A 12,595-nucleotide genomic window follows, 5' to 3' on the forward strand; every position below is an offset into this window, starting at 1 on the left:
AGGCACAGATCCCCTGTCCTCTTGTTTGGAAATGGAAATATGGTCACCCTACATTAAACAAACTGTCCACCCGGGCTTTTGCACTGCACAGAGACGCTTCGCTGCCTACGACTGAACGTCAGTTGAGAGTCAGTCTCATGCAGACTGACCAATGAAGAGAGGGCCTCAAGTTAAGACCCTCTCCTCATTGGTCAGTCCACACGAGGTGGGTCAAAGGTTACTCTGGGCGGGTTACGTGTTGTCAGGCATTCAAGTATTGAGTATATTTACTGCATATTACAGTAAAATATTCTGTATGTGACCACATTATGGTGATCCTTGGGTCGTGATGATGGAGCCCTTGAATATTGTTGCCCAGGGTACAACAAAGTGTTAATCTGGCCCTGGTTCCGCCGTCACATTCCCGCAGAAACTGGTTGATCACACCGGGGCCAGACTACTAGCATGTGGTTTTACAACCACAATGTCCTCAGAAGCAAAAACGCTTTTAAAAGGGAGGGAGGAGTCCTAACTGTTGCTGCAGGCGTGTTGTGTGAGAGTGCAGTTATATACTGGTTAATATATTTTTGGGTTCAGTTGCTTTCATGTGGCCTAATGTGAGTCTATTTGGGATCATTGGAATGATCAGCAGCATTTCTTGATGTGACTTTATGGCAGCTGCCCAGGGCATCATCGCAAGGAGGATGGCATTCATTTACTTTTGTTTTATTTGGTATTTTTTCAGTCATTTTTGGAAATAGTGATCAATTTTGATTAATTCACAGCCTATGTTTAATTACATTTAAAATAAATGTCAACAGATGAGATCAAACAAAACAGATGAGAATTGCCCTTAAGCTGTTTAACTTGGACCAAGCATTTTAGGTCACAGATAGATGTAGCTTAGGGTCTCTGTCTATACACCTTATAAGACAATTTAGGTGATGGCATGTTGTTTTTCTGCTATTGAACTGTTTTCTAATAATGTTGTGTTAAATAAAGTGAAGGAAGGAGAGAAATAACGTTTCCCTAGCAGTTTTTAAAAAATTCCCCATGTAATCCGATTAATCGATTAATCGTGTCGAGACCCCATCCGATTAATCGATTATCCAAGTAATTGTTTGTTGCAGCCCTAGTGTAGATGATATTAAACAATCGTCTAAGATTAAAACACAAATGTCGACCCAGGATGAACTACATCTGATCCCCCAAAACGATATTAGGAAGAACTGTCTCAAGTCTAGTGCAATGGCCTTTGAGGACACTTTGCCATCAGGATTTGTTAAGCTTATCGGTTTTCTTAAAGCAGGAACGTTTAACCAGAGCTCTCTCCTTTCTTCTGCTCTGCGTAAACCTGAACTGGTCACCTACTTGTGCGTAATCAAATGTCTATAGGGAAAAGATGGAAAAGCTATAGCCATGAGGTTCCCTTTTGTCTCAGACAGACTTATCGCTGTTTTATGGTGTGGCTGAATCTGCAATCCGCTGCCATGCGGACTGGAATAACAAATGCTGCAGTAACATGAGTTGTGGTCAGGTTCATGACTGGCTCCACTGACTGGAGCGGACTCGGATTTCATACGTCATCCCAAAATAGAAGCTAATATCTTAATTTGACCTTGAATGAAAAATGTTATTATAAAACCTCTTAAAAGTTTTTTTTATCACGGAGGAGGCAGCGCTCATTTCTGCCTTCAGTCTGACGGCGCGTGTGCTTATTGAATCTGTGTGTGTGTGTGTGTGTGTGTGTGTGTGTGTGTGTGTGTGTGTGTGCGGCACAGCTCCATGAGCCGCGCCAGTCACCGCGTCTCGTTATTGGCGCTATTTAAACCAATGTTGTAAGATTACTTCTGCCCAGCCCAGATGTGCTTACATGTGCACTCGTGAGCCGTGGTTCCGCTGGAACGCGTCTGACCTCTGACAGACGCACTCTGAACTTCAGATCTTCAGCGCGCTGTTAATAGCCTGACACATTTAGAATGCTGTCCCACAGTCAGTGTGCTAATATAATAATGCTAAAATGCTCAGAAGGGAATCATTTCTTGATTTATTTTGTTACATCCACAATGTTCTTTGTGTGAGGTTTACAATGTCAGAACACCTGCATGAGACAGGGTGTTAATTACAATCTGCCAGAATGACTCACTACCTTCAGATTTCTCCAAGATCGTTGAAAATGAGCAAATACGGAACATGTGCAGCCAGAGCGCTGAAGCTCGGCGCATTGTTATTATGAAGCTAGGGCACATGCGGAGGACACACACGCATGCGCGCGCAAAATATACTTGTTTTCAATTACATTTATTGGGCCCACTTACTTTTTCTTAGGCCCACCCACAAATGAGTTTCTGACTACGCTAATGGTGACATATGACAAGACTTCTCTGAGCTCCTAGCGGCAGCTCACTTAGGGAATACCTGATGTACATTGATTCTGGCACTTCATCCCTAGAAGCAGTAATATCACTTGAAGCCGAAAAGGCGTTTAAACGTATCGAGTGGGATTACCTTTTCCATACACTTAGCAGGTTTAGTTTTGGTCCTAACTTTACTCAACTTGTCAAGCTCATCTACACGAGTCCAGCTGCTTCTGTTAATACTAATGGGTTGTCATCTGATTTCTTCCCTCTTAGAGGGACTAAACAGGGAGACCCAATAAGCCCCTTGCTTTTCATCTTGGCTATAGAACCACTCGCTATAGCTTTAAAAAGTAATAACACTATACAAGGCATCTCACGTGGTGGCCTAACCCACACTGTCTTGCTCTACGCGGATGATTTGTTATTATATGTCACCAATCCCATTACCTTTGTCCAGGAAGTCCTCAGAACATTGCGGAAATTTGGAAGGATATCCGGATATAAATTAAATCTTACTAACAGCGAATACTTCCCAATTAGCAGCAATGCTAGAGAGTACCCCAATCTTCCATTTAGGTTGTAAACGGAGTCCTTCACTTATTTAGGAGGTAAAGTTGCAAAATCCTACTCAAGTTTGTTTAGAAGTAATCTTATTCCTTTGTTAGATCAGTGCAAACAAGAAGTTCAAAGATGGGTGAGTTTGCTATATCGCTTATTGGGGGAACAAATTCTGTTAAGATGACTATTGTACCAAAATTCTTATATTTATTTCAAGCACTGCCTGTGTATATACCACAACCTTTCTTCAAAACATTTAATCAAATTAGGGCTGCACGATATTAGGAAAACCTGCGATATTCGATAACAGTGCTTAATATTGTGATATCGATATTACTCGCGATAAATGAACAAATACTTAAGTATGCAGTGTTGATGTCGTCTGGCGTGTGATGTCTGCTCTGGGTTCACACCAAACAAAAACTAATGCATGAATTCCATTACAACATAACATTTTTATTGCAAAAATATGCAGCTGCACCTGCTACTGTATTAGCAGCAAAACAACAAACTGCATGCATGCAGTTTCTCAGTGACTTTAAAACATCGCCACCACCATAAAACTTTTTCTGATGCTCCAAATACAGAAAAACATCCTTTACCAGGGTTTTTTGAATAAATAAAAATAGCAGAAAATAAATTTAAATGTTAAATAATAGTTAGCATCACTTAAATGCAACAGCAAATTCTCACATTGCTACTGAGCATTTTCTCTACTTATGTGGTTATGATATAAGGCTGTTGCTATAATTGGGAAGTGAAGTGTGCTGGGCCAAACTAGGAGAAAATTAAGATTTTCGGAGGGACAGAGAAAAACAATTGTCTACCTTTCAGAAGAGGAACTGGCAAAAAAAACTACATGGAAAATATGTGAAAATGTTTGTTTTTAACCCCAAATTGAACAAGTTTACCTAGCTCTTAAAAAGCAGCTCAGATGATGAAACTGCAGCTATGATTCTGATAACAAGCTAACAAATTGAACTAGTTCCTCTTAAGATAACTGGCTAGCAGAGCTTCTGACTGACAGTTTATGTCCAGCAGCAAATCAACTATCCTGATTAACAAGGTTATAAAAGCTCATAAATGAAAAATCACTTTGATGTGTGGGGGAACTTTTCCAGGTCCTCTTTAGCAGGGTGGGACTGGGAGGAGAGTGCTGTAGCCTTTTAGCTGGAAGCTAGCTGGAGCCTGGGGCTAACGTCACCACCCGGTGGAACACCAGCGACATGGAGGTAGGTGGGTTGGTTCACCCGCACGTGTCGGAGTCAGCCCGGTTATTATCAGCTGCTTAACGACACCGAGCGGAGTCACGTTCACGTTTGAAAGCAGCGCTGATTCCAGAAACCTCAGCACAAAGTGCGTTCGTTGCTTTGAGCCAGCATGACGAACAAGGGAACGGCGCTGTTAACTCAGTTCGGGTGTTGCGTTCAACCCATCCTAAGGGTCTATGTAGGGGGCGGGCGTATTATGTGAACGGACCCATCTGATTGGCCGCATATCAGAAGGACTACATTTGATTGGTTAAATAACACTTCCGCGTAAAAAACAGAGCTGGTTTACAAAAAGCTGATGTATGACACGGATGGAAATGTTTGAACCAAACATTTATCGCCGTTTTTGACGTGCTTTGCGATGGGCCTATCGCACGTCCTGTTATCGCGATGACGATAATTTTTCGATATATTGTGCAGCCCTAATATATATATATATATATATATTAGGGCTGCTCGATTATGGCAAAAATAATAATCACAATTATTGTGACTGAAATTGAGATCTCGATTATTTAAGACAATTTTTCAATTTATGTAAATTTTAATTGTTTTTATTCTGTCATAAAATTGCTCAGGGCACAATCAGGACAAAATTAAATAAGAAACAAGATGATCACTAAAATAATTCCTGATTCCCAGTATAAAAAGACCAATATACTTACAGCTCATAGTAATAATAATATACCGTAAATCCTCTAATACAGGCCCGGGCCTGTATTTGACCCAAGCTCATCAAGCTCCAGGCCTTTATTGGAAGGAGGGCCAGTATTAGAGGCAGGCCTCTATTTCTATTTGAGCAAAATGAACTAATGGTTCGCTGGAGTTTTTGACAATTAAAATTGCGCCCACATTTTCAAAGTTAAACACATTTCTTTTAACAACGGTAGTTCCTGCTTCAGTCCTCTCCCCCCTCCCCCTGATCAGCAGCCGCAAACTCACTGATGCGCCTGCAGCCTCTCGGAGTTCCTGCTGCTCTAAACATTAAAATAATTATTTCATTTTCTGTTCCTCACTTCTGATGACCTTCAATGGTGTCTGTTTGTTGCAACCACCATTTACAAAAACTAACTTGTTTTTATTTGACTATTTTTCTCTCCTGCATGTTTATTATCTTCCTGCATCTCCTCTCAATCCTAAAGAGAAACTGCTACCTGGCTTCATATATATTCACCTCATGAGTTACCTTTGAACTGCAGTTCTAAAAGATCTATCGACCGCAAAAACAGCGGAGCGCTCGCTGTTTGGCGGCTGTATCAGTGATCAGTGCGTCGGAGGACAAGGTGATGCGCGCAGCGCCCCACTCCACAGCATGCAGCGAAACGCATCAGGCGCAAATAAAAGACAGAAAACATTAAAGGAAATGAACTGACATGAACGATCGCGTGTTAAATTAGTTTTTTAGGTGGCGACACCTGATTGTTACTGTGGCCGTGCTCAGGAGGCAGATCTACCGACCGCGAAAACAGCTGAGCGCTCCCTGCTGTGATCTGTGCGTCGGAGGACAAGTTGATGCGCCCCGCTCCACAGCAGCGATACACATCAGGCGCAACTAAAAGACAGAAAACATTAAAGGAAATGAACCGACATGAACGATCGCGTGTCAGTACCTACGGTCCGGCACAGCGCGTTGCTGATCACAGAGAATGTGATCATACGATAATTCAATAGGGAGCGTGGTTTCACAGACGCGGAAGTGAGAGCGTCGGTGAAACGCCGGCTGATCTAGGAAACCCCCGAGCGTTCGAGCGTCAACGAAGTGACACGGAAATGCCGGGCTTTCCAGAAGTAAGTAAGATAACTTACTATGAGCTGATAGTTCGTTGGATTGATCGGTAGGTTGGAAACTCTGATCGTGAATCTGAAGAAACGATGACTGAGTGGTGAGCTGGAAAGGCGACTTCCGTTTATAGCCGCGGTTTGTGACGTAGGTGCGACGTGAAGGGAATCCCCGCGAGGGGCATGCTGGGAGTCCCTACTTCGCGGATTTTCACCTATCGCGGCCAGGTCTGGAACGCATCTACCGCGATAAACGAGGGATTACTGTAGTTCATACAACCCCTACTGCTGCTCTCCAGAGTGTTCTGCAGCATAATCAGCACGTTCTCTTTGAACTTGATAGTGTAATGACCTGGTTGGGGTTGTAAGCCAGGTGCATTCTGGGTATTGTGTTATATGTGTTTCCTACCGTTCTGCTGGTTCCTATGTGCTGATTTGCGTGTTGTGTGAGTGTTATGTAAGCCACAGGGAAGGTGATGTGTGTTCTGTGGAGCGGGTTGAATTAGCATGGTTAACTGACACCGTGACTCTGTGTGGTAGGAGCGTGATAGAGGATCGTGTCCGAAGCTTTACAAAGCGTTGAAGAAAAAGCCTAAAATAGGTCTGCGTGAACTTCTACTGCCTCTTGCTGGTTCATTTGGGGACTACAACCCTGCCGCTGGGTCGCTCGTACTTACTTGTTACCACATTCCATCCGGCCACAATAAGAGACCGGCCATTATTTGCCTCCGCTGACTCCGACACCGGCCAGAATTGGAGACCCGGCCTTTAATTGAATACCGGCCTGTATTAGAGGATTTACGGTATATACCCAAGGGATATAGACCTTGGTTTAACTCATTTAAGTCTAACCAGTACAGACACAAATACCAATATCTTGCAAATACTGACAGCAAGAATTATACAGTGGCATTTATAACAAACAAATGCAAATAACTTGACGTTCACAAAATGTTGCATAACATTTATTTAGTCATGTCAAGGTGCTGTAGGAGCGTGCACTAGCACCGTGTCCTCAGAGAGATTAGTTATTATTTATCAGCGTGAGGAACTTATTTCTATCTATTCTACCTTATTTATAAACTATTTATTTACAGGTCCATCAGTTAATGTAATAATTGTCCCAACCACAGCTGCACCCCCCACTCCCAACCCAGTCTCACAGCAATCGAGCAAGCTGCACGTGTGTTCAGCGCGCCGCACGCGCACATTTAGTCGTTTTTATCGGCTCAGGAGCCTGCAGGTATGGTGTGTGTGACACTCACTCTGGTTAGTCCAACAGGAAGCCGGCTCTGAGAGCTGTTTCTGTAGCGACCGACACATCACTACATCATTCCCTTTCCTAATGTCCTGAAGAACGATCCGGAGCGCAGGTGGAGTGTTTAGCTAACCTGCAGGAAATGTCGACGACAGTTATCCAGAAAGTTGCTAAGGGTCACCAGGGATGTTTCTCAGGTGGTCGCCAGGTACTTTTAGGATTAAAAAAGTCAAGAAGGGGGTCTGAAAAGCTGTTACAAATAGCGTCAAAGTCGCTAAGTTGGCAACACTGTAGGGAGGAGCGCTTCATTTGCAACTCAGGGCAGCGCAAGTGGGAGGAACAAATAATCGGCTCGTTTTGTTTTCATAATCGTTCAAAACTCAGATCGTAATTGGGATTAAAATTTGATTAATTGAGCAGCCCTAATATATATATATATATATATATATATATATATATATATATATATATATATATATATATATATATATATATATATAATGAACCCATTATTAACCTAAATTAAAGGCAAAAATTGGACATGTCCTGTAGGTTTTCAGTATTTTAAAGATTATGTCAGCATCACCGTTTTTTTTCCTGTTGGTAGTTTGTCGTCCCCGCCCCCCCGACAACTAGTTCTCCATTCTGAGCGCCAAGAAATAAAACTGATAAGTGCACTTGTCTATTGAAGTGACCTACTTCCTCTGCACTGCTACTTGATTATTCAAGAGCTTTGAAATGTTCTTCTGTATGGCAACCCGAGAGCCTCTGTTTGTCACTCATGATAGCCGCGTCACAGATCTTCTATTTATGCCTGAGAGTGTGTGTGTATATTGTGACTGTGTGCATGAGAGTGCATTGCCAAGATTTTATGCCCGTACACATGTCGATGTTATTACACCGACTTCAATTTGATACAGCAGGTTGGACTTCTAGCTGAGTAACCGACAGGAACATTTTAGCCATTCAGACATTAGATGGATCAGACCAGAGCTTTTGATGTTCAGATGCATCTCGAGGGCTGAACAGAGCCATGATTGATTACGCGGACATGTCAGGACAAGCGCATTTTAGCCGTCAACATGAGAAGCTTGTAAATGAACCTTTATACCTTTTACAGTCACCCTTACTTTCTCTGCCTAGTCAACAGTTCTGGGGTGTGTGCCCTTGGCTGCCACAACTAGAACGCTTTAATATGTAGTAACATAAAAATAACTGCTGTAGCACACATTCCTGTTAGAAAGCTAATCAGAGAGATAAATGCTAGCCACAGCTGTAGCCAAAACACAAACAAGAGTAATGTCCTGAAACATGCTGTCATCTGCATTGCGTAACAGAGTCAAGTAAATCACTTACCACAGAGCCATGTCTAATCTCTGCTAAGCTGGCGTTTGGCTCCTATTTATTTAGTTTGAATATGGGTGGCTGCTTTTAATAGCAACCTCTCTTTAGATCTATCAAAACAGAGCGCCTTGTGAATATTACAAGGATAGGCTTGAATCAATTACCAATACCACACAACACTACATGCAAACAAAGAAGTGTGACATGTTGAATTAATGTTGTTTTAAACAAAAAATTGAGAGTGATCTCTTAACTAACATCTAAACATAAATTAATATTCACCAGCTAGTTACCTCTGGCCATTTTCTTATTGTGGGTACTAATCTAAACTATGACTCAACATACACAAATGAAAACAGAATAGTTTCTGCGGGGCATAACACTGTGACAGATGACTCGAGACCCCATCAACCTCTTGACCAGCAGGCCCAACAAACCCAACCCTTTACTCTTTGAAGACTGCATTTGAACAACAAAAACTGGATTTTTTTGAAAGATGAAGACAAAGCCCTGAAGCTGTAGGCTAGTAGCTAGTTGGGAGGTCAGCACTAGTTGTGCATGAGCAAACATAACAGACATTTTATTTAAACTGGCATGTAAATTTTCAATTTTTGCTTTAAAAAGGAAAATGTAACCTGCCCATTGACCTGATTTCAGGAAAATCTCCTGTTTAATGGTGCTGTGTGTGTATTTTTGAGGCACAGCAACAGACTGGTCATGCTGAATTTCAAAGTTCAACCACACTTGAGTCACATTTAACATTCACCACAAACTAAACCCAGACGGTGCAGTCTCCCAGCATGCACGAGCCTGACTGAATTCAAGTTGTATTTATAAAAATAAAGCATAAATAGATGTGCAATCCTCTGAATAAACTGCTTACCTTCTCACTTGTATCTAAATAAAAATCCAACACATTCTGCCCATCTATTGCTGAAATAAAGCACAAAAACCCTCAAATGTTTGATAAAAAACCTTGAAAATGTCTTAATAGTTAAAAATCTGTTGAAATGTTTCATACAAATGAATTATACTGAGCAGACCAAAGCGGGAGAATAAAGGTAGACTATTCCAATCTTTATTCTAACTTTCTTATTCAAACAAGTCAAATATTTAGTTACATTTACTATATTTTTATTTAAACATACTGACTCTCTCCTGTGAGGAGAAAAAATGTTTGAGTCGATTATTATTAAGTATTCCCATTGGATGCCAAGCTTAATATGATTTCACATCTGGAATTTGAACAAATCAAAATAACTTCAGGGAAACCCAACCATTTTGTAAAGCACTAGAGAAATATCTGACACTTCTAATTCAAATACTAAATTAAATGAAAGTCCTCTCATAGCTAAACGTTAACTGCAGATCATTAAACTTCTACTTGTTCTCACACGAAAAAACAAAGCAATAATCACCAAAGCCTCTATAGGCACTGTCCAACTCTTTAATTAAATAATGCTGAAATATTACCCAAATTAAAAAACTACATCTCAATGTGTTGGCAAAGCTGGAGTCAAAATCAGAAATGATTAAATCATAAAACAAGCCACTAATGTGATGTTGATCTAACCTGGCATTTTACACTAGGACAGCGGTAAAGAACATGATTCTGTAATAAACATAAAATTTGTTATAAAAAACGTGGTTTTACTTGTCACAAGATGGATAAGACATGGATGTTGCTTTGCTTTTTTAAGCAGTTATAACAGTTTCTAGAACAGAAACACAAGTGCTTTACTTCAAAGGGTGAAACTGGAACAGGAAGAGTTATGGTTGAACAGTCAAGTGCATTTTTTTCCAGTTTTGTGTGAGTTAGATCATTACTTTGACAAAAGATCTGCTGACAGAAGTCTGTTTTCTTTTCTAGCTCTAGAGAAGGAAGAGTTAGACACCACAAAACAGAACCGTGTGTGTGTGTGTGTGTGTGTGTGTGTGTGAGAGAGAGAGAGAGAGAGAGAGAGTGAGACAAGCAGCAACAACTGTGGTTACTACTTGTTTCCTTGGTAACAGATGGCATGAACTTTAAATGGGTGGCATCAAAGTCTCTGTCATACAAATCTTGACTTTATAAAATCCTCCACCACATAAATAAATATTATTTAGACAGATCACTCAGAGGGAACCGATCATTAAAGTTAACTCACTGGCCCGTTTACTTCTGTCTTCTATAACTTGATTTAGAACTATGTATTGTCATAAGTCACGACCTATCACCTTTCCGATAAGGAACCTGTTTGTAACCCATTTAACTTTAACCACCAATAAAACAGATTAAATTGACTTGGGTAGGATTTGTGTTTACAAACTCGAGCTGAATGCTTTGTGTATAGACACGTTAGCAAGCCTAGTGGGTTAAGTACCCAATAAAACACACAGAAACATAACAGAAATTTGACATTAGGTGGTTGCGGTGCGTGATGGTATTATTTAATCAATTTTATGTGTTTGAAAGGTAAAGGCGCCTGTTTTGGTTAACTCTATTTAAGAACACAAGCGTTAGCTATTCGGCTAGCCCGCTAGCTATTAGCTAGGTTAGCTTAGCCATGTAGCACGTGTTTCTAGTCTTTAAAATTAACAAACTAGCTGATAATAGACAACTAACTGTAAATACCGTTGCGACTGGAGTAACCAGCTAGTTCGATGTTAGAATATTTTATTTATAATGGGTAAGATGGATAACGAGAGGTAACGTTTGGATTCGAACAGGTCAATACTGCTATGTGTTTGTTTTCCAAAGAATAGTCGGACCCCGTCATCCAACAACAGAGCAGACCCCCAAAACCAACGGACAGCCAGCAGTGGAAGCTAACTAACCTTAGCGGAGGGGCAGGAGAAACCATTCGGTGTCGGTAACCGTTCAGCAACCAGCGTCCCAATCCTCAGACAATCGATTCAAAGTCGCTCAAAGATATTATCGCTTCGACTGAATGTCTCGCCCCAGAATTAATCCACAAGAAAGTGTTTTCGTTTTTCATTTGCTCCGCTAGCGGTTTTTTAGCGGTGTCGTTCCTGATCTTGCACTATACAGTGGTCTGATGCTACTCCCTGCAGCCACTGCTGCCAAGACCATTGCGGGCTTGAACCGCCTCTCTGGCTCCCCATTGGTCCGCCGAGCCCTGGCCCCGCCTACTCACTCAGAGACCACACATCCCAAAAGTCAGTCAGACTCATGGTTTAGTGTCCAAAAAACTGTTATCAGATCATTCTCAGCTGCTGGCTCACAGAAGTTAATATCTCTCATTTTTCTTTCTTCCAGTATTTATTTGCAACACAAACATTTCAATGCTTTGTTAATGCTTTAATAAATCCTTTGGATCCTATAAGATAAACAGCACAGTTCTTTTTCTGTTGTTGATTTTAACATTTCCACATTTTTAACCTTAAATCTTTAATTCAGAGAAATATGAAAAGGAAAATTGGACAGCCAGAGGAACTAAAGCCCTATAAGTGGATTTTAGAAAGCTTTCTAATAAATATCTTAAATTGTAGAGTAATTTTCATATATTTGAAAGTGCAAATCACTCTTGTGAGGACATCACAGCTCTTACATAGTCCTGCAGCAAATACTCCTTAGATTAAAAAAGCATGGTCCTTTACTGCAAATAAGGAGTTTACTATGGAATGCTGTCCCGCAAATATCAATAAACAGTTTAGGAAGTAGAAGCATGCCCTACAACACTGTAATCCTCACCCTTTGTTTTATTTCTTTCCTCACACATGAACAATCCACCAAATCTGTTCCGAGCTGAACCCAGGGGTCAACTCAAGTATCAGCCCTCCAGGAAGTCAACATCTGTGTTCCTTAATTCCCACGGAGAAGTACAAGCTGTGAATACACTGACTTAACATTGAAGGATAGTTTTTTGGGAGATCACAGCACCCCATGCTGTGCAGATAGTTGATGAAGCCAGTGCTCTGCAAATGGTCTGAAACCTTTGTCTTGTACAACTCACAGCTGTGTGTGTGTGTGTGTGTGTGTGTGTGTGTGTGTGTGTGTGTGTGTGTGTGTGTGTGTGTGTGTGTGTGTGTGTGTGTGTGTGTGT

The 12,595-nt window shown here is 41.1% G+C and overlaps 1 protein-coding gene across 4 annotated transcripts in view; it reads right to left on the reverse strand.

Moving 5' to 3' along the window:
- Window positions 1-11,594, reverse strand: part of ncor2 (nuclear receptor corepressor 2) — a 110,794-nt gene extending 99,200 nt beyond the window's left edge. For all 4 annotated transcript variants that reach the window (XM_015972096.3, XM_015972093.3, XM_015972095.3 and 1 more), the window contains exon 1: window positions 11,367-11,594. The gene's annotated coding sequence lies outside the window, so the exon portion shown is untranslated. The remainder of the gene's footprint in view (window positions 1-11,366) is intronic.
- Between the last annotated feature and the right edge of the window lie 1,001 nt (window positions 11,595-12,595).

This window comes from Nothobranchius furzeri, chromosome 17 (assembly GCF_043380555.1).
Source record: "Nothobranchius furzeri strain GRZ-AD chromosome 17, NfurGRZ-RIMD1, whole genome shotgun sequence".
NCBI lineage: Eukaryota > Metazoa > Chordata > Actinopteri > Cyprinodontiformes > Nothobranchiidae > Nothobranchius > Nothobranchius furzeri.